The 24,510-nt window shown below is 40.3% G+C and overlaps 1 long non-coding RNA gene across 1 annotated transcript; it reads left to right on the forward strand.

Annotated features, from left to right (window-relative positions):
* The first annotated feature begins 18,506 nt into the window (after positions 1-18,506).
* Positions 18,507-21,840, forward strand: LOC309690061. Its single transcript, XR_014271598.1, has 3 exons — positions 18,507-18,947; positions 19,306-19,436; positions 21,819-21,840. It is a non-coding gene; the product is annotated as an uncharacterized lncRNA (long non-coding RNA).
* Positions 21,841-24,510: the final 2,670 nt, after the last annotated feature.

Raw genomic sequence — 24,510 nt, forward strand, 5'->3', positions numbered from 1 at the left:
TGAAATCAGGCTGAATTAATTTTGAACGAATGCAGTCTGCTTAATTTGTAGTCGGCTCTCCACGAGGCTACACACACAAATACATTGCAGCTAATTAGCAATGCCTGCTACAGAACATGCGTCGTTAGGCATGTGAATAGACAGGAAGGCAACACGCGTGCAGCATCAGCTCGACGTGATGCCGGCAGGGAGATGCGTCTTGCAGATCACATAATACTTTAGATTAATTTGAGCCAAAGCTAATCTTATCTGGAGATTATAGTAAGCCACAAATAATGGCGTTTGCTTCCTGACAGTGTCCTTCATCCCTGACCCGGTAGATTTCTTACTAAAGTATGAGTCATGCAGTCAGGCCTCTGGCTTCTAATAGCTGTTTTGGATAATTACACTTGACAGTAGACAAGTGCTTGAGTTCTGACCAGATATGAACAGTTTAACAAATATTTCTCTTTTTTAAAAAAAGAAGGAAGGAAAAAAGGAGCTAAACTTAAAAAAAAGTCATGTTAATTCTGTGGCTTAAATAACTAACCAAAGATTTCAGGTTCATCGTTATTCCAGAAAAACGAAGCCCTCTGCTTGCACGCTGTCAAAATGACCTGCCAGCAGTGGCTCGTGACAATCATTTGCTTCACTTCTTTTCTCTTTACAAAAAAAAACAATGCTGCATGGTGACTGCAGCAGACGAAGCCATAAAAGATAACTGTCTTGAAACAGAAAACAATTAACACACTGACCGATAACACAGACAGCAGCCCCAGCCTGGCACTAGCCCGCTCTGTGGGACGTCAGATCCTTAGTTTTCTGTCAGGATGTGTAGGAATGCATCTCTGCTTATTGAATTGTTGAGGAGGGACCCTTGCCTGGGGGTTAATACAACAATTTACTCTGGACTGCCTGTGGATGTGTTGCCATGATTTGTTTGGTGAGCGTTGTCAGCCTGCAGGGTTTGGCGTGCACTTGCCTTCCTGTTAAGAAGGAAGATGTAGCGAGTTCCAGGGAAGCTCCATCATTTGCCTCCCACAGTAACTCTGTTTAATACGTCAATGGAAATGAAAGATGGCTCGATGCATCATGAATTTGCTTCTACACATCACCCTTACTCAATTTTCATTTCGTGGCTTCTTTCAATCGGCGAGTGTCAACTTCACCTGGTGTCGGCTGAATCGTCTTTTCTATTCTCCGTAAAAAACAATGTTTACTTATTTAAATGCATTAATATAGTGCACATTTTTGTAACGTATTTAAATAAATGATATAAAAAAAGATCCGACTGCCTAACTTTTAAAATATTGCTGTGTAAATATGCTGCCCACAAGCCCGTTTAAGATTTTGTAAATGCATTATGTTTAGCAAGGGAAAAAAATCTGGCAGGCTGTCATCTTTCGAGAATATAGGTTATGGGTTTATTTACAGCGCGCTCTTGATACCATCGCATTCATTCATGTTTCCACCTGACATATTTTTGTTCCATTGCAACCTCCATCTCTGCACCTCTGCCATTTTTTATGCCTCAAGTGTCAATGAAGCTACGATAGCATTGGGATATAATGAGGTTTATATTTAGCCATTTCCCGCCTTGTGTACCGCCTCGCCTAAAGTTTGACTGGAAGCTACAATCTGTCAAAACAAAGGAAGTCCTTTTTTTTAAAATATGCCTGCTCAGTACAAATTATTCTTTCCGGCAGAATTTTCAATTTAGGCTGTCTCAGAGAGATCATCATCATTCAGCAGCTTTTTTGGCTCGCTTTTAGCGCTGCGCTGCCAGTGCTGACCAATCGCAGAGCCATCAGGCTTCCATTGTGGATTGTGCTGCTTTTGAAAAAAACAAAACAAGGCATTTTTACTTGAATTACAGAATTCCAAATTATGCCGAGTTCAATACTTTCAGCGTCTGCTGGAGCGTTACGAAGTATCCTCGTCCTCAGTGACGGTATCAGAAAAAGATCAGGTTAGATCTGCACAATGTGCACTTGATCTTGAGAAGCCACGAAGCAGCTTTTTGCCAAATAGACGTGGCATCATCTTCTAGGTGGGTAGCTTTCCCTTCAATTTGAGCCTTCCCTTTCATCAGAATAACCACCCTTTCACTGCAGTCTCCTTGAACAGATGCTGGAAAAGACAGGGGAAAGGAATGACTGCTGGCAGGTATGATTGTACTCCAACACAATGTTATCAACCGGACACAGTTTTGTCGAACATTTGGAGAAAATCATTTCGCTCGATCTTTGACTGTCTGCTGGGCTGCGAGGCAGCTGTTGGGAGACTCACCACCTGGTGAGCAGCTTTGAAGTACACTTTGAGGATTAAATTATTCATTCAGGATGGCGACATGTATCCAGCTTGTCTGAAACTGTGGAGAAGATTTTGCCTCCTGCAGCTCGCCGGACAGTTTCTAGCACATCCAGCTTCATCCCACTTTATATTAAAAAAAAGAAGTTTTCAGAAAGTCCCGGGTCCTTGTCATAGCAAGCTGGAACATAGCCACCCACAGTCTAAATGGAGATTATCATGATTACTTCCATTATAAAATATTACCATACATGAAACATTTTATAATCTTTTCTCTGTTTCACAGATTCGAACGTGTTTGTGCCCATCACAGCGCTTTGACTCGGAAACTTGGTTCTTCCAGAGTTATTTCCACCACGAACGCAGCCACTGGAGATCAACTCGAGCGTGTTTAGAAAGGTTCGAGGACACAAACAGAAAAAGCAATTTAGATTTTATTAATAACGTGGTGATTGACAGGAAATTTAAATGGCTCTGGACTGTTAAAAGAGACCCTAAACACATTTACGCAGCTACTGAATGTATTTTCTCATTTGATGGCTTTTCCATCGCTAAGTATTTAATTTATGAAGAATAATTTTAGGTCTGGTTTTCCTTTAAATTTAAGCACACGAGGAGGAGCGGAGGGAACAGGTATAGGCCGCTTTTGTCTTTAATTAGGTCGTGTAAGTGTTGTTTCGATATTACATTTACTTATGCAAATCTTTTGGGTTTTCTATAAACTAAACAAGCAAAAAGCATAAGGAACCTTTCTGCAGTGCCAAAAATCTGCTCCAACAGAGCAGCTACGATCAGAAACAAAGGTCAAATCACAGAGGGAAAAAGAGCGGACAGTGTGTTTATTTTGTCTGTTTGTCCCGTTTGCCCAGGGACAAAGGTGATTTCTGTTTGCTTGATCTTTCTGCTTCTTTGTTTTTTATAAGCAAATAACTGTGGCCAATGGTACGTTTCCCTTCACTTTTCCCATCGCATGCATTTTCTTATTGTAGAAATAAATGTGTTTTATATTATCATTACTGTTTTTGGTAACTGGGGATGGTAACGAGCAGGCCAACTGAGCCTGACTTTACCTGTGACGTGGTGATGAGTGTGTTTTATTGGCTCATTTTGGTGCTCTGGTAATAATCACCTTCAGCGTGTACGGTGTCGTTCCCTGCAGAAGGCCGGATGTTCTCAAAGCTGTAGTATTTACGTCTGTGAACATGTCCTTTGTGAAGTTTTTCTCTTCTCGGTGTGTTTTTTGAAACTACTTTTAGGTTTTGATGATGGGTTTGAAAATGCACAATTTTATTTTCTCTGAATGGCAAACGTAAATTTGAGCAATGCAAAATTACACATCACTCTCAGTGGGAATCGGACAGGATTCAGATCCATTCGCACTGGTGAGACTGATTTTTTTCTAATTTAATAATAAATGGTGCAAACAGCTTATTAACTAATTGTGACAGCATGCTGCATGTTCCTTTGATGAAGTAAATCAAGAAAAGATCAACAGAAGGCACATAGATGATTGTAAATAAGCCCTAATTGTCACTGAGTCATTTCTTTATCAGACAGAATAAAAAGAGAGCGAGACACAGTCGTACAGAGTCATCCTGCACAGTGCGCTGAGCACACTTCCCTCTTTATGTCAACATGTACTTTGTATCCTGACAGAAAATACACTGCTGTTGATGTACAGTATGATTTGCATCATGTTTTTTAGGGCAGGGAATTCAGCATTGCAGACTCCTGCAACGTTAACCGGTACCCAGGCGGAATGCAACGAGCGTGAACCGAGATACTGTGTGATTTTATCTTTACTGACATTGGGGAGCAAATTACGAGAAGGCCCTCAAGGCTTGCATGCTACAGAAAAGTGTGATCCCTGTGGTTATGTAATAATTGTCTAGCCTGACTCAGTACACCACAGTTTCTGAAATAGCAGAAAATTTGCCAGCACTCGGCCGACAGAAGAAAACATCTCTACCTTGTTAGCCTCGGTGGTTTCTGAAACGAGGTTTAGTGCCTGCTGACGGATTTTGCACTCGTGGGATATATTAGACCATATATGGTAAACGTTTGCAGGACTCGTGAAAGTGTCTCCCGAAACAAAGATCTCTTTCAGATTCGAGGCTGAGACAGCGTCAGCTTGTTATTTCGTGTGGCTTGTCCTGTGCATTGGTGGCCGTACTGGGCACTTCAGATGTAGGACTTGTGTTACATCGACTAAAATTGCACTGAGACTGACCAGTGGCTCTGCTGTCTCTTCACAATGCCCCAGATCTCTCGTAAATGCTATAGTCTCTCAGGTATATGTAGCTTGAGGCTACTTCCATGTGGCACAGATTTAATTATGTGCCATATTTAGACATATTTTAAATGGATTTGAGGGACAAAAGAAGATGATGGAGTCCCAGTATTCCAACAGTGGAGCACAGCTGCCGTTAGAAAAGGAATTATCTGGCTGATACTATCTGTCTTTTGAAAGCCTCAAACAGGTCTCCACTTTTAGTAATTAAATTAGACAGTCATCGCTGCCAAGCTTTTGATAATTGGACAAAAGAAGTCAAACAGCACAGTGTGCAAGCATTCCTAAAGTCACAGACAGTTGGGAATGTCAATAACATTTATAGCCAGAAACAGAGGCACGAGTCGCCACAGGCTTGGAGATCTGCGCAAAGCTTCGTGGTTGGGGGGGATAAATGAGCACAATGTCACATTTGCTCAAAGATCAGTCCAGAAGGATTTATCACTAATTCATGTGATTTCGAAACTATTTGAATTACAACCCTGATGGCTGCACTTCCACCATAATCTTCTTACGTGTTGCCATCTGCTCCACATAAGACTTAACGATGTTCCAGCGATGAAGTGGCCAGCATCTTCTGTGATCACTGTTGAGGGAAAGTTAGACAATTTAAGTGAACTTGGCATGTTAGACAGAGAAACAGACAAACGCATATGGAAAAGGTTCATTAGTATTTTGGAAACGAGATCCCGCGACTGCTCCCTCTTTTCTTTTTTTTTTAGGGAGCTCATTTCCTGAAATGAGTGTGTGTTTTACCTTTTCTCTCCAGTGAAAATCATTCTGGCATACATCTATCAAAAACGAAGCAAATTCCATGCAAAGATTAGATCCGCATTAACCTTTTAACTCTGTTCAAATTGAGCATACATGCAAACTATTAGTTTGATAGCTAGATAGTTATGAGGTGTCATCAAAAAGTTAATTTACCCTGAATATAAAAAAGCAAAAACCTTATCTGAAATTTGACCACTACCCTCTTCAAAGTTGTCTGCTTGTGCAGCTTCCAGCAGTCCTGCCATTTTTAAATAATTCTGAAGGAATCCAAATATCACTATAAATCTGATTAGGCACATGGCCACAGTCTGACTGTCTATATAATTAAGTTGACTTACAACAATAGATTATTATTTTACATAAACGTTTTCTTACACACACTCTCTTTGCTTTCAGCAACTGTTTAGCCGACTTTTAACCTCACAAGGAACACAAATCTTCCTCGACTCTTCAGCATCATGCAGGCTCTGTGTAGCTGCGTCTCTCTGCAGCAGTTAGTGTAAGACATACATGTCCTGCCTCTGTGCACAACACGGGTAACATCTGTGACAGCTGATTTTCTCTCGGGGAATTGGCAGCATACCAGAAGATCTTGCAGCTGTTACCCTCCCGAGCTGCAGATAGAGGGGCTTTTGCACCAGGTGGAAATTTGCTCACGTAGTTTTTCACGAAATGTTAACTGAACTTCAAGCATAGCTCCCCTCCGTGTATAGGAAATCTGGGGAAATAAAGAAAATACAGTCCATTCGCATTGCAAAGTGAAATTATTCGATGCACATTCTCACAGTGGTGCGCACATAGACACAAATCACGAAGCATAATTAAACGTTCACCACAGAGTGTGGGGGAGGAAAATGCTGGAGTGGAAGTTCAGATCGTGCATTTCCCTCCACTCATGTGATGGCATAACACGAGCAAGCAAGAAAAAGTCAATTGACTGATGACACAACTTTTTTTATATATAGAAAAACAGGAAATTAAATTTTCATACCATTGCTCTAATAATTTCCAGAGCTTCAGGCCTGCATTTATATTTAGATAAATATGGAATAAGAACTTTACATGATCATCCCTTGCAGCCATTAAACAGTTTGTTTGTTTTTTTAAAAGAAGGTTAAATATTTCAGAATTGTCATTTCAGAGGAAAACAACAGACAATAATAATAAATAAGTTCCCCTCTGAACAGATCACTGCACAATCTTTGGCAGCGTTTTACCATCTGAACCATGTTTGTGCAGAGCAAGACTCTGCCTGCGTCTTACACACATCCCTGCAAATAATCACTGAAAAAAGTCATTTAAATTTAAAAGTGAACGAGAAATTATGAGCAGTGCAGTGTGGATGGAATTTATTGTGATGTCACAGATATTGCCAGCTGACATGAATACGCTAATTAAGTTATTGGAAATGCTGCATTAAAGGGGGAAAATATAAATCCCTCAAGGAGATGCCGAGTTGATGAAGTAAAGGAAGTAACAGTAGACGCAGCAAGTTTCATTTACGCTTCCTCGTGAGATAAAAGAGGTGAAAATCAAATATAATAGGACTGAATAACATGTGGAACTTTTTTTTTTCTTCTGTGAATGGAGAATTGAAATCTTTGAACAACATTTTCATTTGCAAATTAGTATTTTTTTTTTCCTGGAGTGACATGCAGAGCAATCAGCAGTCCAGGCAGATTAGACGGCCGCCACCTTGACAGTAACTTGACAGGAAGTCATATTTCATGGTTTTGTTGAAAAATGGACTCACTGTCATGGTGCTTTGTGTTTTAAGAGGAAACCCAGAGACCTTTAATTAATTTAATATCCACTTTTTTGTAGTTGGTTTTTAGTGGTTTGGCTCTTGCTCAAACTGCAAAGGAGCTGCCGTAGTCCTTATGTGTGTAATGGTGGGGAGGGAAGGTGCAACAGGAAGTTAACACTGTAAACATTTTTCTGAGAAACGTTGTAAATTTCACACAAAGTCTATACAGTGACAGAGCCTCAACAAGGTGAGTAAAATCATCAGCACCTCAGTGAGTTGCCTCGGTCAGGTGTACAGGCTGGCGGGCTTTCTTCTGCTGCACCACGGCATTACAGAATCAGGGTTTGCAAAGCAGACCAAAGCCTGCCTGCACAGGCCCCCATTCATGTGTACAAATACACTTGTAGAGCGAGTGGCAAGTGGTGAAGTCATACTCCTGAATTATTATATCTGATCGAGGCATTTTTTGAACGTTGAGGAGTCACGCTTAACAAGCACAAGGCCCAGGTAGCGCAGCTGGCTCTCAGAGATCTTACCTGCAGGTGCACTAACGGCTGGAGTCATAATGGACAGCCTGCAGCTGTTCTGATGGTGAGCAGGTCTTTTATTTTTCTTCTACCTCCGGCAGTGCTCTTGTGTTGTGAGATTAATTCACACATGATCAAATCTGCATCTGTCTGCTTTTCCATATTGTCGCGCTTGAATAATGGATTCATAAAGACAGCTTGTATTCTGGGCTGTGCAGGGGACTTTTCTCTTGGTTTCTGCAAACTTTTGATTCATGATTATGTTGTGCGGCGATGCGGGTTTGGTCTGAGATTCCACTGTCAGTCTAGTTACAGTACTCGTGTTTTGAAGCCTCTCTATAAACTCCGCTTCTCGGTTATTATTTTTTAGCCAGAATATTTCAGTCGCATTGTTCTTTAATATTTCAGGCTGCTGGTTTCAGTTTTGACTCTAAAACTGATTTGTTGCACCAGCTAGCAGAATGGAACGGGTTAACTTTTTGGTGTTTTAACAATGCGCTGTCACCAAACTTTAGCGGGACGTGGCTTTGCTGTTGTTAGATTCTTAACTTTTCTGTGAATTATTTTCTTGAACGAGTCAATTAATTCCATAAAAGTAGCTCAGAGTCTGGTGAGACTTTCATTTCAGCAGACATGCTGTTGAGTTTAAAATCCTTATTTACTCCATTTTCTGTGCAGTTATCCCTCGGCTGCTCTTATTCTAGTTCGCAGGCTGTAAGCTGGTGCAGATTAGTTGACTTATTTATTACAGAGGGTGTCTGTTGTCGATTGCAGAGCTTATCCAGTGTGATTAATGTTGGGTTTGTGGAACCACCAAAGCAAACACAGACTGGTCTTTTAAAGGGTCTCCACCACCAAGGGATGCGCTGGAGAGATATACTTACAATATGTCTCAAGTTGTGCGTTGTTTAGAAATTTTTCTGTTAATGTTTTTTGTCCATGAACAGATGAAGCCATGGAGGTCCCAGTTTTTATTGCTTGCTTGTTTTGCTGAGGCTTTATTCCGGCTCCCGAGAGAAACGGAATAATTGGCATTTCCTTTTCTCAGCAATTAGAAATGTTTCTGTAATGTTGAAATATACTCATTAGGGCGTCATTGCCAACCATTTCCAAGATTTCTGTGCAGCAGCCTGCATAGACGTGTTCACATGAATTGCATTACTCTGTGTATGTATAAACAATGCAAAAGGTTTGTGCTCCGTTGCAACTTTTGCCTCTGGTTGGTTCCTTTCTGCCAGCACTAGTTTGATTTATTCACCGCTGATGCAGTTTATTATACAGGTGAGGCCTCCCGATTCTCCTGTATGTATGTTTAAATTTGCAGTGAAACTGAGACTTACCACTGTGAAATCATCTCTTCTGTGGCATGAATAGATCACTTTTAATTCTCTTCTACATTGTGTGTGTACTTGGCCGCTCGTGCACTCTGGCTGATGTGTGCGCCTTCATGAATACGCGCATATGTAGACTGCGCATAAAGCTTTTACACAGTTTCAGCTCAGTGCTGGTATTGGACTTTGGAAATTCCCCGAGGCGAGGATTCGCTCTCCAACCAAACAATGAGGTGCAGCTTTTGCTCTCTAGGTGAATGAGGGGAAGCAAGCCCGTTCAGGAGGTCAGCTCCGAGCTGTTGACATTGCTCCCTGGTTGCCTGTAGTTCTGGGCAGAGCCTCATTATCACAGGGTCTGCTTGGAAGAGAGTGGGCTTCGTTAGGAAGCAGCTGTCAGTGCTGAGGGGAGAAGGCATAGGGAAAGAGCAGATAAAGTAGAGCCTACTCTGTGGTCTATCGGCAGTGGTGCTCAAGGGCCAGTTGGCTGCGGCACTGTAGCCTGCTTTTGTGTGATTCGTGTGTGTATGTGCGTGTGTGTTAATCCTGCAACAAGTATTTCAGTATTTTGTCAGTATTATGTTTGTCATGAGCCTGCTGTCGACAGAATACTCTTTTTTTCCCTTAAAGATTCATTTTCGTCAGTAAAAATACTTTATGGTACTTTTATATCACACGTAATTACGTATTCACAAGACAAGATGTCTTTGATATAAGATCAATCATTTCCAGAAAGCACATGCAGCACAGGAGCCACGGGGAAATTTTTATCCCAAAGCAGAATAAGCATTGCTCTTATGGTTACAGTGTGGCAGATGTCTCCAGTTAGGTTCGTGGCATAATTGCTTGACTTGAAACTCGCTCATCTGTGGCAGATTTCAGGACATCTTTTTCAAAAGGGCGGAAAAATAAAATAAATTGAAAGATGCTGAAGCGTGCAACCTGTAAAGGATAACAATAAAAGGATGCTACTGAACCAAGGGCCAAGGAAGAGAAATATTTAGAAATGCAGAAACCCATTTTCAAGCATTATGGGAAACAAGATAAAATGTATGGAGTTTTGCAGCATGTGTCAAGTTTCATGTCTGTCACAGTCGATCAGTGACCGAGGCTAATGAGATGCTACGTGCTGCCTGGGACTTGAGCTGGAAAACTGCTGTTCTGGTGCACATTAGAATCTGGGGAATTCCAAAAATCTAGCATCTGGTGAAAAACAGAGCAACCCTCTGTGGCACAGCGGTCATTAACTTCTGGGATTTACTGAGATACGATACCCTGTTGAGAAAAAGTTTCCACGCTGATGAGAACAGTTCTTCCAACTTTAGCAATTTTCTGCCCAGCGGAAGCAACGCGAGTCAGGAAAAGAAGCTGCCGACGTCTTTTTATTGGGAAACGTAATGGATATCAAATGATAGCATACAGATGTAGTCGCAAAGTGTATGTGTGCTGCACTGGCGCAGATTAAGGCATATTTCAGCACGTCGTAGGAATAGTTGAAGGAGTGTTAGTGGTGTTGCTTCAGGAATGCTGAGTGGCTTTGAAATTTGTAAACGTAAAAGTTTTCTCAGCATGAGAGGGTAGAAAAACACTGAGCTTTTAATAAACACACATTCAACTGGTAGCTCGTATTTCACTATTAATTCTCAAGTACCAATTAACGCCACGCGAGGATGCAATAAAAGGAGGAAAGAAGAGGAGATGCCCCGACATGGCAAGAGACGTTTCTTTGCCAAAGTAAGTGCTTTTAGTTTCCCCTAGCATCCAAATTGAATGGTCATTGTCATGATTCAAAGGCTGGCAGATTACACTCTAACTCAGTAAAGCCAAAATATAGTACTCGCTTGATTACATTTCAACCAAGGTAATCCCTCAGAAGATAACAACTGGTCCAAGAAACATTCACAAGTGTTGTAAGTCTGAGGGACCAGTCGCTGGACTACTGCTGCCCAATCGATGGGGATCTTTAATAGCAATTTCCAGGCACCCCGATGCTATTGATTTCAGTCGACAAACATTTCACTTTGATCATTATGATCCCTGGCTCGCAGCACACTTCCTGGGGCTTCTCCTCATGAGAGGCTTACAATTGGTCTTCAAATGGCAATCTAGTGACGGCTGCCGCATCGACTGTGCCCATCCGCAGTGGCGAGAGGAATTGAATTGTATTTGAAGAAATAAAATACACAAACAAGTTAACATTCTCGAGAAACTGAGTGTTTAGCGGCTACTTCTCTTTTTGAATGCGCGTCTCTAAAATTCATCCACTTTTCCCGCTGCGTGTCAAAACTTGTTGCCAGCCGATTTTGTTTTTTTCCTCTTCCCATTTTTATAAAACGGTTCATTAGTTTCCCATGCACCCGTTGGTAAGCCTTATTGTTCGGCAAACCAATATTATGTGATGAAAGGAATAACACCGAAGCAACTCTGGAGACTAATTAGAAGTCCTCAAACTTAAAAATCTGTTCAAAGCCTTGTTGTTGCCGGCACACAGAGGCATTGACCCAGGGTCTCATTTAATGTTTCTAAGTATCTATTAATGTTCTTTTGGTTGTGTTTAGAGCTAGGGGAGGCACACGAGCAGGACCTGATGGATGAGAAACATTAGATGCCCGGCAGGCACCGAAGCCTAATACAATGCAGTCATATGGCTATTTTTTTCCTTTCGCGTATTTCATTACATTTCTCTTTGGTGGAATATGTTTCTGTTTAAATAATGTATCGTTCCCTTTCTTCCAGGTTTCTCTCAAAAATCAATCGGTACCTGTCTTCCCAGAGATAAGCATTCCTTATTAATGTTAGATCTTTATCGTGCCAGGAGGACCACTGCTGCTGAGTCTGCTTATAATTGACATTTTCTCTAGATGAGAGTATTTATCATTCTATCAATGTCCATGGGAGGTCCCATAGAGCCCGTACCCACACAGAATTTGGAGGAACAAGCTGGGATTTTGCACCGTGTATCCAGTATAGCATGCAGTATTCATGTTTCCTCATGAGTGGAAAAAGTTTGTTTCTTAAGGGAGGAAGGAGGGATTTCCATCATTGAGCAGAATAATAAAGGGTGAATGTGAGCTTTAGAAAAGGTGATATTCACCAAGCGAACGAGCTGGGAGGTGCTTTTCAGGCACGCTTAAGTATACGCAGAGCAATATGACCAATAGCCTCCCTCCTCTAGAAGACAGTGGATATTGGAAGCATTCACTGCAGCTGACAGTGATAGTAGTACATAACGCTGACAGCAATGTCACTTTAACCATAAGAATTTGCATTTATATTACATAATTGGAAGATTGGGCCTGGAATTGCATCATTCTGTGCTGATGTAATGACGCAGATTTGGATGCATCTCAGAAATAATGCTGCTTGTAATCTAAGGTTTGTTTGTGAAGCACAATGGCAGCCATCGGCTCTGACTGAAAACCACAGTTGGGATTCATTTCAAGCATCTGCGATAGCTTTGAGCTCAACGTGACGAAAGGCAAATGGAGCAATTTGTTAAGAGAATATAAGAACCTTCTCAGACAGATCGGCTTAATAATGGTGTGAAAGTGTCACTATTAGCCGTATAATACAGAGCGAGCTCCAGAGTTATTGCGGCTTTGTATTTTCTAATTGGTGTTTATTTTTTTATTGTATTTGCAGTTTTTGTATTGTGTTTGTTTGGAGCTGCTTGTTTCAGTTATTTTATTGTTTGAAAATGTTTCGTACGTTTTTGTATCTGTTATATGGAAGGTATTTGTCTGGGGAAAAGGTAAACCGATCAAAATTTAAACAACTTTTTTGTCAGTTCACACACATCAAAGGCTCGTCAGACTGTGACTGACACCAAGGACAGTCCCTCTGTCAAACCTAGTTTTATTTTTATTTTATTAAACCAGCGTGTTTTTCAAAACCCAGTTTTAGTCTTGTTTTTAGTTGACTGTAACAGACCTTCCAAGCAGGCTTGGCCCTCGAGCAGAACAAAGTACAGTTTTTGGAGAAAGAAAAAAAAACTTTACTAATCAAATTCAAGACCTGTGCCAGCCCAGGCATTAATTTTACAGCGTTTGGCTACGATTGTCAATGGCACAAGACATTAGATGCAACACAACCAAATGAAAAGCTGAGGAGTTTGATGTGATATATCACTGAAATAAATCCTATTGGGGAAATGCATTTTGAATGAGATCAGTGTAACTGCATTTGACACACTTCATTTCATCCTCATCTGTCAAGTTTAGCGTAGATGTGCATGGCTTAATGGAGGGTACGTGACAACTTCTGAAGTTTGAACGCCGTCTGAGTGATTCCAGGTCAGGAAGAAACACTGTCGCTGTTTTCTGCTTTCACTGCGGTGTTAAAGCTACATTCTTACACTGGAAGTGAGTTTATCTTATAGAAAATCTTATTACAAGTGGGTGAAATACATGAAATCCTTTGATACATTTTTATTTCTTGATATATACATACTGTGGTATATTTTCTGTTAAATCAATTATAAAATGGCCTTGAATGAGCTTCCTTTTTTCACAAACATCGCCACATTTCATGACGAAAAAAGGTAAAGAAAAAACCTCAGTTGTTGTCTTCATGTGTTATCAAGGCTCCAGAAAATCACTTGTGCAATTACAACAATAGTTGGTGTCGCTCATCAAGACGCCACGATTCATGTGACAAATCATGTGACAATAAAACTTTATTATACAGTATTAATTGATTGTAATAAAAAGCTAGACCCCGTTATTTGCCTCTGCATAGATCACACGTTAATAGCAATTACAACTGTAGTCCTTTCCAGGACTACAAATAGAATTTAAGGCGGGATTGTACATTGTGGTATTTAATACCCCACATTTTAGAGGTAAAGCTAAAACAGGTAAATCAATAAAAACCACTTTAATATGTGAAGATCATGTCCTGGACTTTGGTCCCTTTGCCCTTGAATTTGTCCTGGTTTCACAGAGACGTGGCTTTCCTTTTGAACATTACAGTACATGCTGTACAGCATGGTGTAAGATTTCTCACAGTAATTTGCTGTGATAAAAGTGTCTCATTGCATAATCCATATCCCCCCTACCCAGTAGCCATGAACATCATTGTGATCTGCTTACACATGCAACCCTCTTTCGTGTGGGCTGAAAAGATTTAGATTTTTCTCTCTCTGACATACAAAATCAGATTACGAAGCTCTGATATAAGACTTCATTAGCTCTGCACGCATTTAACCCCGCGTGCTGAACTCAAAAACGTTACCGAACTTGTGTGTGTCTGTCCACCGTATCGCTCATCAAGACGCCACGATTCATGTGACAATAAAACTTTATTATACAGTATTAATTGATCGTAATAAAACGCTAGACCCCGTTATTTGCCTCTGCATAGATCACACACTCAACATCTGGCCTTCATTGGCCTAATTATTGCAAGTAATGAGATGCTAATTTCAACACTCATACTGCACGCATGAGCGGCCAGATTCATGTGAAACAGAACTTTATGACAAAACTAATAAATAAAACATCTTACTGGTGGTAAACATTAAGCAAGTGAGGGAAAGAAAACAAAATGGGGAGGAACACGGGGCCTAATGATTAACAGTGCTTTTACATAATCACGCCTGTGCCTGAAGGATAGTTTCTTTTGCCCCACTGTTTACTGGTTTATGAGGAGAGTGATGGGCCATTTCATTAGCTCAGCAGTAATTAATGCTCAAAATTAAGCAGACTTTGATCAATTAGAGGGACCGGTGTTGTAATATATTTCACTACTGAACTATGAAATCTACACCAAAGTATGTGAAATAGCAAAACTAAAAAGTTTCAATAGACTGAAGGTCCGAACATTTTCAACAGTGTGAAATTATTAAGCCTTGAGATTTTTTGTGTCCTGGGAAATAAATTAGCTCAGTGTAGCAGTGAGAACTGGGCCTGATATCTGAGTCTCCAGCCTGCAAAAAGAACAGCTCTCTGGGGGCAATTCCTCACTGCAAGATAAATGAGTTAACCGGGAAACCGTTATTCGTCAACACACGTATTAACGCTGTACCGTTGCTTGTTTTGCCTAGTTCTTGATAAGCCACTGCTAGCCACCCATTATTTGTGATTTCCACCACGTGTAATCTGCAGTATAGATTTGTAGGAAAAGCATGAGCGACGGTAAGAGTGGCGATCCACCACAGAAAAGTGGACTAACAATAGCTTAACGAGCAGTCCCGTAAACGCCATCTCGCAAACATCTAGATCTGCGTTTTGGAAAGTGAGAGCCTCGCTTAACTGTGCAAGGTGAGGTACGTTTGACAATTTTAACACAAGCAAGGCTTGCACGTTACGAGTCTGTGATCTCGGTGCATATTATAGTCTACACCTCTCACCTGGGTTTTAATTTGAATCTCGTTGAGGACGCAAAGAGGGAAACATGCTAATGCTACCACGAAACTGTACAGATAACTGAATTGTGTGTTCACAGCTCTGTTATTCACTGCAATCACAGCTTTGGCTGTGATGTGTCGCAGCAATCAGTAACCTTGCAGTATAAGTGTGCACTTTAAATTTCATTAAAGCAGTAAATAATTACCGAATTGACTTTAAATCATATTAAAGTGGCTCAGCGGTGCCAGCTGTGAATAACAGAGGAGAATAGGTTAAAATGAAGGCAACATTGTTTCTGTTGTTTTCTTAGAAGAAGGGAAAGAATAATCCGAAATCTTACAGTTTCTGCTGATGCAAAACATCCTGTGTAAAAAAAAAAGTAGGCTCACTGACATACCCAGCAATATAAAGAAAACACATTTTAGCCCGAATGGTATGAGCACAGCTGGTGGCTTCACTTCATTTTCAAGATTTCAGATATTTGGAGCTGAGGCTTATGACACACACATCCAAGGCTGGATAAATAAAACCCACATCACCATGGCTTGATAAGAGGTGTTGTGAGAAAACATGTTTTTCACTGTGTTTCAGAGTATAAAATGATTCTTGACAAGGCAATATTTCACATGAGCAGCTGTACAGCATTCTTTAAAAACAGAAAATCAAAGTAGTTTTTGACTCATGAATTATTTCCCTGGGTCACTGAAGTCTTTGGCACTTGATCTCCAACTCTGTCAAGAGAGGGGATTTGAATTGATGTGACTAATGTAAAACAAGGCCAGCTGTCAGATGTAAGCCAGTCACTGCTAGTGCACTTTTGCACCCTCCATTTCCAAAGCATAATGATGCATAGCCATCACACTTAAGCCCAGTCTAGTGCCTACACATGGAAAAGGTGTCAGTTGCAGCTAAGGAAATTATGCAGTCCACTAGTTCCCTGTCTAGCGTGGCATCTCATCTGCAGGGAGCATTCCCCGAAGAAGAGATGACATGTTTATGAGTTATTCCCCTGATGGGAAGCTACAACTAGGAATACCGACTCGTCCGTTACCCTGAAATGGTCCACTATGGGAGGTCTGTTGTCAGTAACTAAATACAAAAACAAAATAATTCTTTCCGTCAAAGCGACTATTCCAGACTATTTAATAACAAGGAATCAAATAAAATGAATGAAATTATAGAACTATAATCACCCACGCCTGATTTCTAAAATTGTATTAACCTTGAGGGTTTAGTCATTTGGGGGTTTGTCAAATAATCTCACATACAAACGATTATAAATGAATGGTTGTCATTTTAGACGCGGGTGCATGTATGTTTTTACCGTCGCTTGACCGAGAACGAAACGGACTCCGAATGGTGTTTAGCTTTTGTGACCATCACCAAGCTCCCCTGTTACACGCGTTTCTTCCCGACGAGTAACCACTTGAACATTAGACTGACTAAAAGTAAAATTATTTAGGTTATCAGCCTTCTTCTATCTCACAGAATAGACATTAAGCGGTTGTAATCACGTGCAAATTCTAAGCAACGAGTGTGAGCTAACAACGTGTTCTCCATAAACTGACATAAAACATTTCAGAATGAAGCCCATCATATATTCCACAGTCTCGCATGAATAACCATGGCTTTTGAAAAGTAGAGGAAAATAACCTGTAATAATTTGTCCCTCCAGTCGTGTGGAGATACTGCTGTGGTGTTCCTCTATTTGTCACTGTCAGCCTCCAGACTAAGGATATGAGAAGGCGGCAGAAAGAATGGGAGCGGTGAGGGGGTAGCGGTGGTGAGACGAAGGGGAGTGTGAAGAAAACGCTGAAGTATGTGATTAAGAATAATGAGTAAAAAATTGCATAAAGCCTTCTCCCAAATCACATATCAACTCCACGCCTGGCATTATCCCTGAAGCATCTCATCAGTCCTGGACCAAGTCCCCATCGTTCTGCAGTGCAAGTACACGTGCGCCCACCCACCCACACACACACACACACACACACACACACACACACACAACCATCACAGCCCATTAGCAGCTAACACATGAGCCAACATTTCTCTCCTTTTCTTTCTCCCTCCCTCCCTCTCTCTCTGTATCTTTCTCTCAGTTGATCCACATTGTCTTCGGTGGTAAAGCAACGGCAGGAAAAAGACCTGTCAGGTTTTATATAAATACAATGACCTTCCACCCTTTGCTGCTGTTCCACCACTCCAGCAAACACAGCTAGGCCTGCGCGTTATCTTCAAACCACTGTTTGGAGAGGCATCTCTATCAGAACACTGGGAGAACATCCAATGCATATCAATTGAAAGACTCTGATTTTTATTTGTTCTGCATTTGCTCTGTCTTGCTATGGTACACAGAAATGACAGCAGGGTCCACTGTATAAACTCTCAAACCACTTGAATCTTGTTGGACTTTGCTGGAGACATTCAGTCTGCAAATGTTGAAAATATGAGTCATGTCTCATTTTGCCCTCTCCCCTCTACTTTCCATAGGGGTCGTATTGTTTTTGCATGTATTTTAAAAATGTGGATTTTTAAGTCTTTAAGTAATAATTTGCTGTAATATTGAAAATGCTCGTGGTTTTATAGCTCAGGTGCTAGAGCAGGTTGTCTACCGATTGGAAAGTCGGTGGATCAATCGCTGGCTTCTCCAGTCTACTTGTTGGAGTGTCCTTGAACAAGACGCTCACCCCCAGTGGAATCTGAGCGTCTGTGTGAATGTTAGATAAAGCACAGATAAATATATGGCTTTAAATAAAGTCACTGTATGATTGTTTGGGATTTGGGTGCTTTAATTGAGTAGAAAGACACTCGGGGGGGTTATGAAACCTTGGGGTGTCTTGTGGGTTGCAGGACGGAGCCTCTGTGGCTCAGGTTTGTTCTGGTGGATCTCAGATACCTGATCTGGAGTTTGAAAGCCTGGTCAATGCTTTGTGGGCTGCATACATAATTGGAAAAGAATGGGAAAACCCCATCTGATGAGCAGAGATGGCATCCATCCCTCTTCGGATGCTGCAGCTCTCATGCTTCTCTGCAGCGTCCCTCCTCTTGCCATCCTCCCAAAACCCCAATCCAGAGAGACAGAGTCTGCTCTCTCACCACTTTAAATAAATAAACCTAAAATCAATAAAAGAGGAGTTATTCATAAGAATCTGCAAAGAAAAAAAACTAAAAACACTCCAACAACATCAGAGATTAAAAAAAAAAAATTAAATGTGGACTATTAAATATTAGATATCTCTCCTGTGAGTGTTCAGTAGTAAATGTTTTAATAATTGATCAAGATAGTTTGGTATTTCATTTTTTCTTATAGAAACCTGGTTACAGCTAAAAGCCATTTTAAATGCGCTAATCACCCCGAGTCATACTGTCAGAGTTCCTGAAGCACAGGCTGAAGAGGAGGAGGACTGGCAGCAATCAGCCACAGACCTAAACGGGAGCCTCTCACGCTCTATTTTTATTGCTGTGCATTTAGTAGAACTTTAGTTTTTTATTACATTTTTAAATGTTTTCATGGTTTTTAATTGCAGTCGCTTTCTGTCTTAACTTCAATCTAAACGTCTTTTGTATCAGTCCATCTCTGCACTGCCAAACCAATCCCCTGGGAAGGACATCAGTGTATGAGGACAACACAATATGACTTATGTATGTATGTATGTATGTATATATATGTATATATTGTACTATTCTTAGTTAGCATATTGTCTGTCTTGTCTTAATGTTGGTTTATAATGGAGCACTGTAACAAAAAATAATTTCCCCCAGGGATCAATAAAGTATTCTGATTCTGATTCTGATATCTGTCAGCTTGATCCTCTTTCTCTCTTGCTGTCGGCGAACACTGCGCCCTCTCAAAAGCTTTCAGAGGCCCTTCGCTGTCTTCTTCTATCCTGTTGCTTTTTTTGCTTTCCTTTTAAGAAAGTGGTTCACACCCCAAGAAATGACAAAAATCCTCATCTTCCTTTCTTGTCCTTGTCTGCTGCCCACTGTGGAACTGTCACAGCTGGGAAATTAAGAATTAAAGTTGGACTTAAATCAGAATCACCTGATATGAAGACGGACTTGAATTATGCCTTCACTGATAATGATCCACGCGGCAACATGCAGCAACGTCTCAGTTACTCAGCATACTTTGTGAGTATTATTAGATTGCACTGCAGTCATAGTTTTTAACACTGTGCCAATTATTTTTAATGCTGGCTATCATTACAGGTTTATTTTCTTAACAGGTGGCCACGCCTACCCGTAGAGTTTTATAGCACATTTTTTATCAACAGCTTTCTAAAGGCGTGTAAAAAACAACAACAACAAAAAACTTTTTTTTCACAGAGAAAAATAAAATGTCTCTTCAGGATTATTCTAGAATGAACCATTTGTCCATTTTGGAGGAGTTTACGTTGTGTTTTCACGTTGTCCCGTTTCCCATCTGAAGAGGATACGCTTCTATTTTAATCAGTGTAACTGCCAACACAGACGACATCACTCATGCTAAACTCATTCGACAGAAATATGAAGCATATTTTTATGCCTTCATGTAATGGCAGCGATTTTATATTGGGCCTTGAGAACTGTCAAAATGTGGGTGATTTACACTCAATAGTGTGTGTGGTTGTCTCCTGTGGACACTAATGGAAGACTGAAGCTGCTGCGGCTCTGTTAATGGACTGTTTTCATTGCGTAGAGTATCTATAGACCAGTGGCGAATGATGACACAAAAAAGAAATTGGGGAGGACGAGAGGAAAACCAACCGACGCCGTTGTGTTTTTTTTTTTCCCACAGTCAGCTTCTTATCTCACATTTGACAGAAAAATTTCTCACGATCAGTCGGTGCTAGATGTAAGGACATGAATGATGTGTGGCTGGAAGCCTGTCATGCAGCATCCAGTGCTTTTTATACACAACACCCTCTGATTTTAAAAAAGGAACGACAAAGTTCATGAAAATTAAGAATCATTATAAATAAATAAACCTGGTGGAACAGCTTAACTAACCCGCTTAAATCCTACATCAACCAGAAATGCAGATGAAATGCTCTCAAATCTACAAGAATTAGATTTTCCACTTCCAAAAGTGTGCAAAACATTGATAAATAATTATAATTTCACAGTTCAGCAATTTGATAGGTTATCTTTTTGAAAATGAGTGCATTCTGTTTTCATTTAGATTTTCCATAGTGTTCTAATTTTTGTGTATATAAGGTGTGTAGGATGTTTCATGTATGTGTGGCTGTCCTTTTTTCTTTGTTTTAAGGAAGAAAAAACACTTTATGACCTTGCAACATAAAACTGTAATGAAATAGAGTTTGTTTTAAAAAACAAACAAACAAACATTAAATGTATCATTTTGAAGAATAAATGCAGAAAACTGTAAAAGGTTTAGCACTCTTCAGGTTGCCCACTGAGGAGTGTTTATACATGGCTACGGTTATTATGAACAGCATGATCGTCCTTGTTTTCTTCTTGTTTTCTTGCAGTCCACGACAGTAAAACAAAATCCAAAGCAAAAGTTAGAGTGGTTAAGTCGGTGGTACAACCACGCAGAACATATAGTGGTAAGGTGACAGTGCAAATGTCATGTGATCAGTGGGGGCCTATGACTAAATGATGTATGCAAGAATGTGACTCTTCAGATTTAGCCTGATAGTACTGTACTGATGTTCTAAGTTTATGAGAAAAGGCCTCTGGATTCAATCTCGCTTCTTGGACCTGAAGTGTGAGACGGGCAGTTCTAACCTTATAGGACTCTGCAGACACATACAGATAAAGCTGCAGTATAAATATGTCCTGTTTTAAAAGTAACCTTTAGAATACAGAGTGGCTTTTTACACGTTCTCTTTTCTCCACGCCCGAACTTTATTATGTGCCGTCTGAGACATCGGACTCCGCGGCATTCATTTTACACAAGTTGACCGGGTCACATAAGATTTCCTCCACACTCGTGCCTCAACAGTTTAGCTATTTCAAAAGCAATGCATCTATCTGAAAAGCATTTTTCTTTTCACGCAAAGTTACATTTCTGTTCTGAAAACTGAGCTGACAGTTCAGTACACCTTAATCAACAGTAGGCCAACTCTTCCTACTTGCACAAATACATAAATGCTTGATTACATTGTAGTGACCATGAGTTTCATAGTTGTTTCTTGTTTTATTTTTGGATTACAGGACTCATGAGTTAAGGCCTCTTATTTAACAGGCATTGCCAACAATTTGAATAAACACCAACAAGAGTTAAAGCAGGTCCTTATGTTTCACATAATCAATCAACAGTTGATTTCACATCCATACTGTACATATTCGTGTTCATTGCACAAAAATCTGGCATAAAAACACCTATTTTATATTAAATTTAAATTGTAACAGTAACAATACAAAAAACATTTTTGTAAGGACGAATTCACTGACTTAAAAAAACATCCAGGAATGTGCTGTGTTGTCGTATTTTCCCTTTACTGGATTTTAGTACGTCTTCTTTCACAGTTTAGCAGGTGTAGCTGGTAACATGCTTCTCTTATGCAGTGTGCAGCTCATTCAAAGCCGGGATAATCCACCAAACGTTGAAGAATGTGGTAAGCAATTTTCTTCTTTCTCGTCCCTTTTAAGCGGTTAATTCTTTAGTTCATTCTTGTACACAAAGACAAACTTTTCAGCAGAAGTCTGAAATTTACAGAATGCTGTGAAAAGACACTATCAGTCAACTTAAAATAAAACCTGAATGCAAAGAAAACAAACTATCATAGGGACAGAAGAAGGGTTACGCTGATACAAAACGTAGCACCCCAAGAATAAAAACAATGGCATAACTCTACAGTCTTGTGCATGTGCATGCGTGTATGTAAAATATTTTGCAGCTTTGTAACTGTTTTCCACGCTGCTAAATCATTAGCACCATGAATGACATGACAGACACTGGGGCCTGCACGAGTTTTGCATATGATTCTGCTTCGAGTGGAGCAGCTGAGCTACAGAGTTCATGGTTTAATGTGTGTCACTGTGTGTGCATGCATGTAGCAAGGAGTACATGTCAGCATCTGAGATGCTCCGTGGATCCCTCAGTGCCACAGCATTCACTGCTGCTCGCATAATTGACTGGAAAGATTTCATTTTCACTGTAACACAGAGCAAGACAAGCAACTCAAATACCTTGTGGAGTCAAATGTCACAGGGACAGGTCTGATTCACATTTCACCATGACTCAGATAAAATACACAAAGTACAAAAACCTCACCCTGTTCATAGGCTGCAATTGATTTTTTTAAAAATTCGTAGACGTTCAATAAAGGTAAGAAAATTTAGGGTTTGCGAAAGTCACAAATACGAGGGACGGTGCGAGAGTGACATCGTGACCCACCGTGTAGAAGCAAGGAACAAAAAGAAGGTTGGCAGCAGGTATTATCAGGCCCCCTGGGGAGAAACCATTGTGAAGTGTCCTTGTAGGTACTGTCAGATGGTGAGACAGCGAGATTGTGTCTCAGAGATGTGAAAAAGCCTGTAAATACTCGCAGAGCTTTTTTTGTTTTCCACCTTTTGCCTTTCATTACATGACATACTGTAAACGGCAAATGCTGTATTAAAAGTATGAAACTGGTTCTTTTCGAAAACTCATAATGGTTTTCTGTTTCTTGCAAGATAAACGTATTGTTTGCACTGAGCTATACAATATTTTAACAGCATTTCTCTTCTGCTCGGCGTGTATTTGTGTGCAGCTTGTGTTGTAAAACATAGTTTAATCATGCCTGCAAAGCCTAATGCAGCATTTCAGACTAGCAGCCCTGTGCACAAAGGCCTGTCTTGGGATCTTGGACTCCCAGCTGTGTCTCACATGAGCAGTCCAGTAAAATTAGTTGAACTCACTCTAGTGGGAGTGGAATGCTTTTTCTTTTTGTTACTTCTAAATAGATATTGTATTCAAATAGAAGAACAAGCATTGACTCTGTAATCCCTGTGCAACTCTAGCTGACGAGCAGAAAAAGTCAAGTGTTGTATTTGTCTGTGTGCCACGCTTATCTCCTCCAGTCCCCACAGGCCTGGCTTGTCAATGTCTGTAGCTTCAAGCTACACTTAGCTGTCTCTGATATTAAAGAGCACTATCTCGGCGGTGGCCATTTGGGGCGACAGGTTTCCTTTTCATTCCAACAAAGACGCTCTTTGCCATAATATTGTGAGCGTTTTTTCCCGTGTCAAACTAAATGTGCTTTCACCAGAATATAACGTTTGCGGTGTTTATCTAAGAATTTGGATTTCATTCAATCTGTCCTCTTTGTGGATGCTTTGAAAAGGCATCACTTATGGTGTCTACAATATGTAACTTTACTCTTAATATTTAAACAACTGAAATGGCATGAAAAAATAATACGTTATTGCATTATACCTTCTTCAAGTAATCATACTGATTATACTGAGTGCTGGGCTGCAAAGATTTTAATGAAGGGTTCTGACGATTTTGATAAATTGCAGAGGTTGTTTCAGTATTTTCAAATCCTGCATTAAAATCAGCTGCCCCGCATGCACCAATTAAGTAGTAATTACAAAAACATCCACTTTTATCTCTACTTGCATGAGTCCAGTGGTCTGTAATGTACTTATTAAAGTGAATTATCTCTGATAATCATTCTAATCGGGGTTCAGCTCATGTTAGCAGACTTCCTGCTGGGTGCTAATGTCTAATTACACTGGAGCATGTCTTGATGGGAAGGGTGCCCCGCAGCCCTTCAGCTCCATGTTCTGCTCTGCCTCTCTATCCTCGTCTAATCACACGCTGGACTGTCAAGTACATATCACGGACAATCACCAATGATATGTTGTTGATTAAAAGTAAGCAGAAAGAAAATGATCAAAATGACTGAGCGATGTACATTCTGGTGAGATCTTCTTTTTTCCTTTCTTTGACTTTGAAACCCTGAAGAAGATTTATCCCTGCCTGTGTGCAAATGTAAAGGGTATAGAAACAGCTTTAATTCTCTACTCTATATCCATCCCCATGTTTGAGAATTGACCTTCACTGTCAGAAAAAAAAAGAAAATGTGTAAAAACCAGGTAATATTCCAGGTTTACTGTAAAATATTAGAGCTTTACTGATTTGATCCTAGCTTTACATTTACACAAGTGTGTTTTCTGGTGAGGTTTTTCTGTTAAAGAAAGCGTATTTGAATGTTTAAAAGCAATGAAATTACCTAATAATGTGTTCTAAGGCAAATAATCAGGCTTAAAA

The sequence above is a fragment of the Aulonocara stuartgranti genome (assembly GCF_965226115.1).
Source record: "Aulonocara stuartgranti genome assembly, chromosome: 15".
Lineage (NCBI taxonomy): Eukaryota > Metazoa > Chordata > Actinopteri > Cichliformes > Cichlidae > Aulonocara > Aulonocara stuartgranti.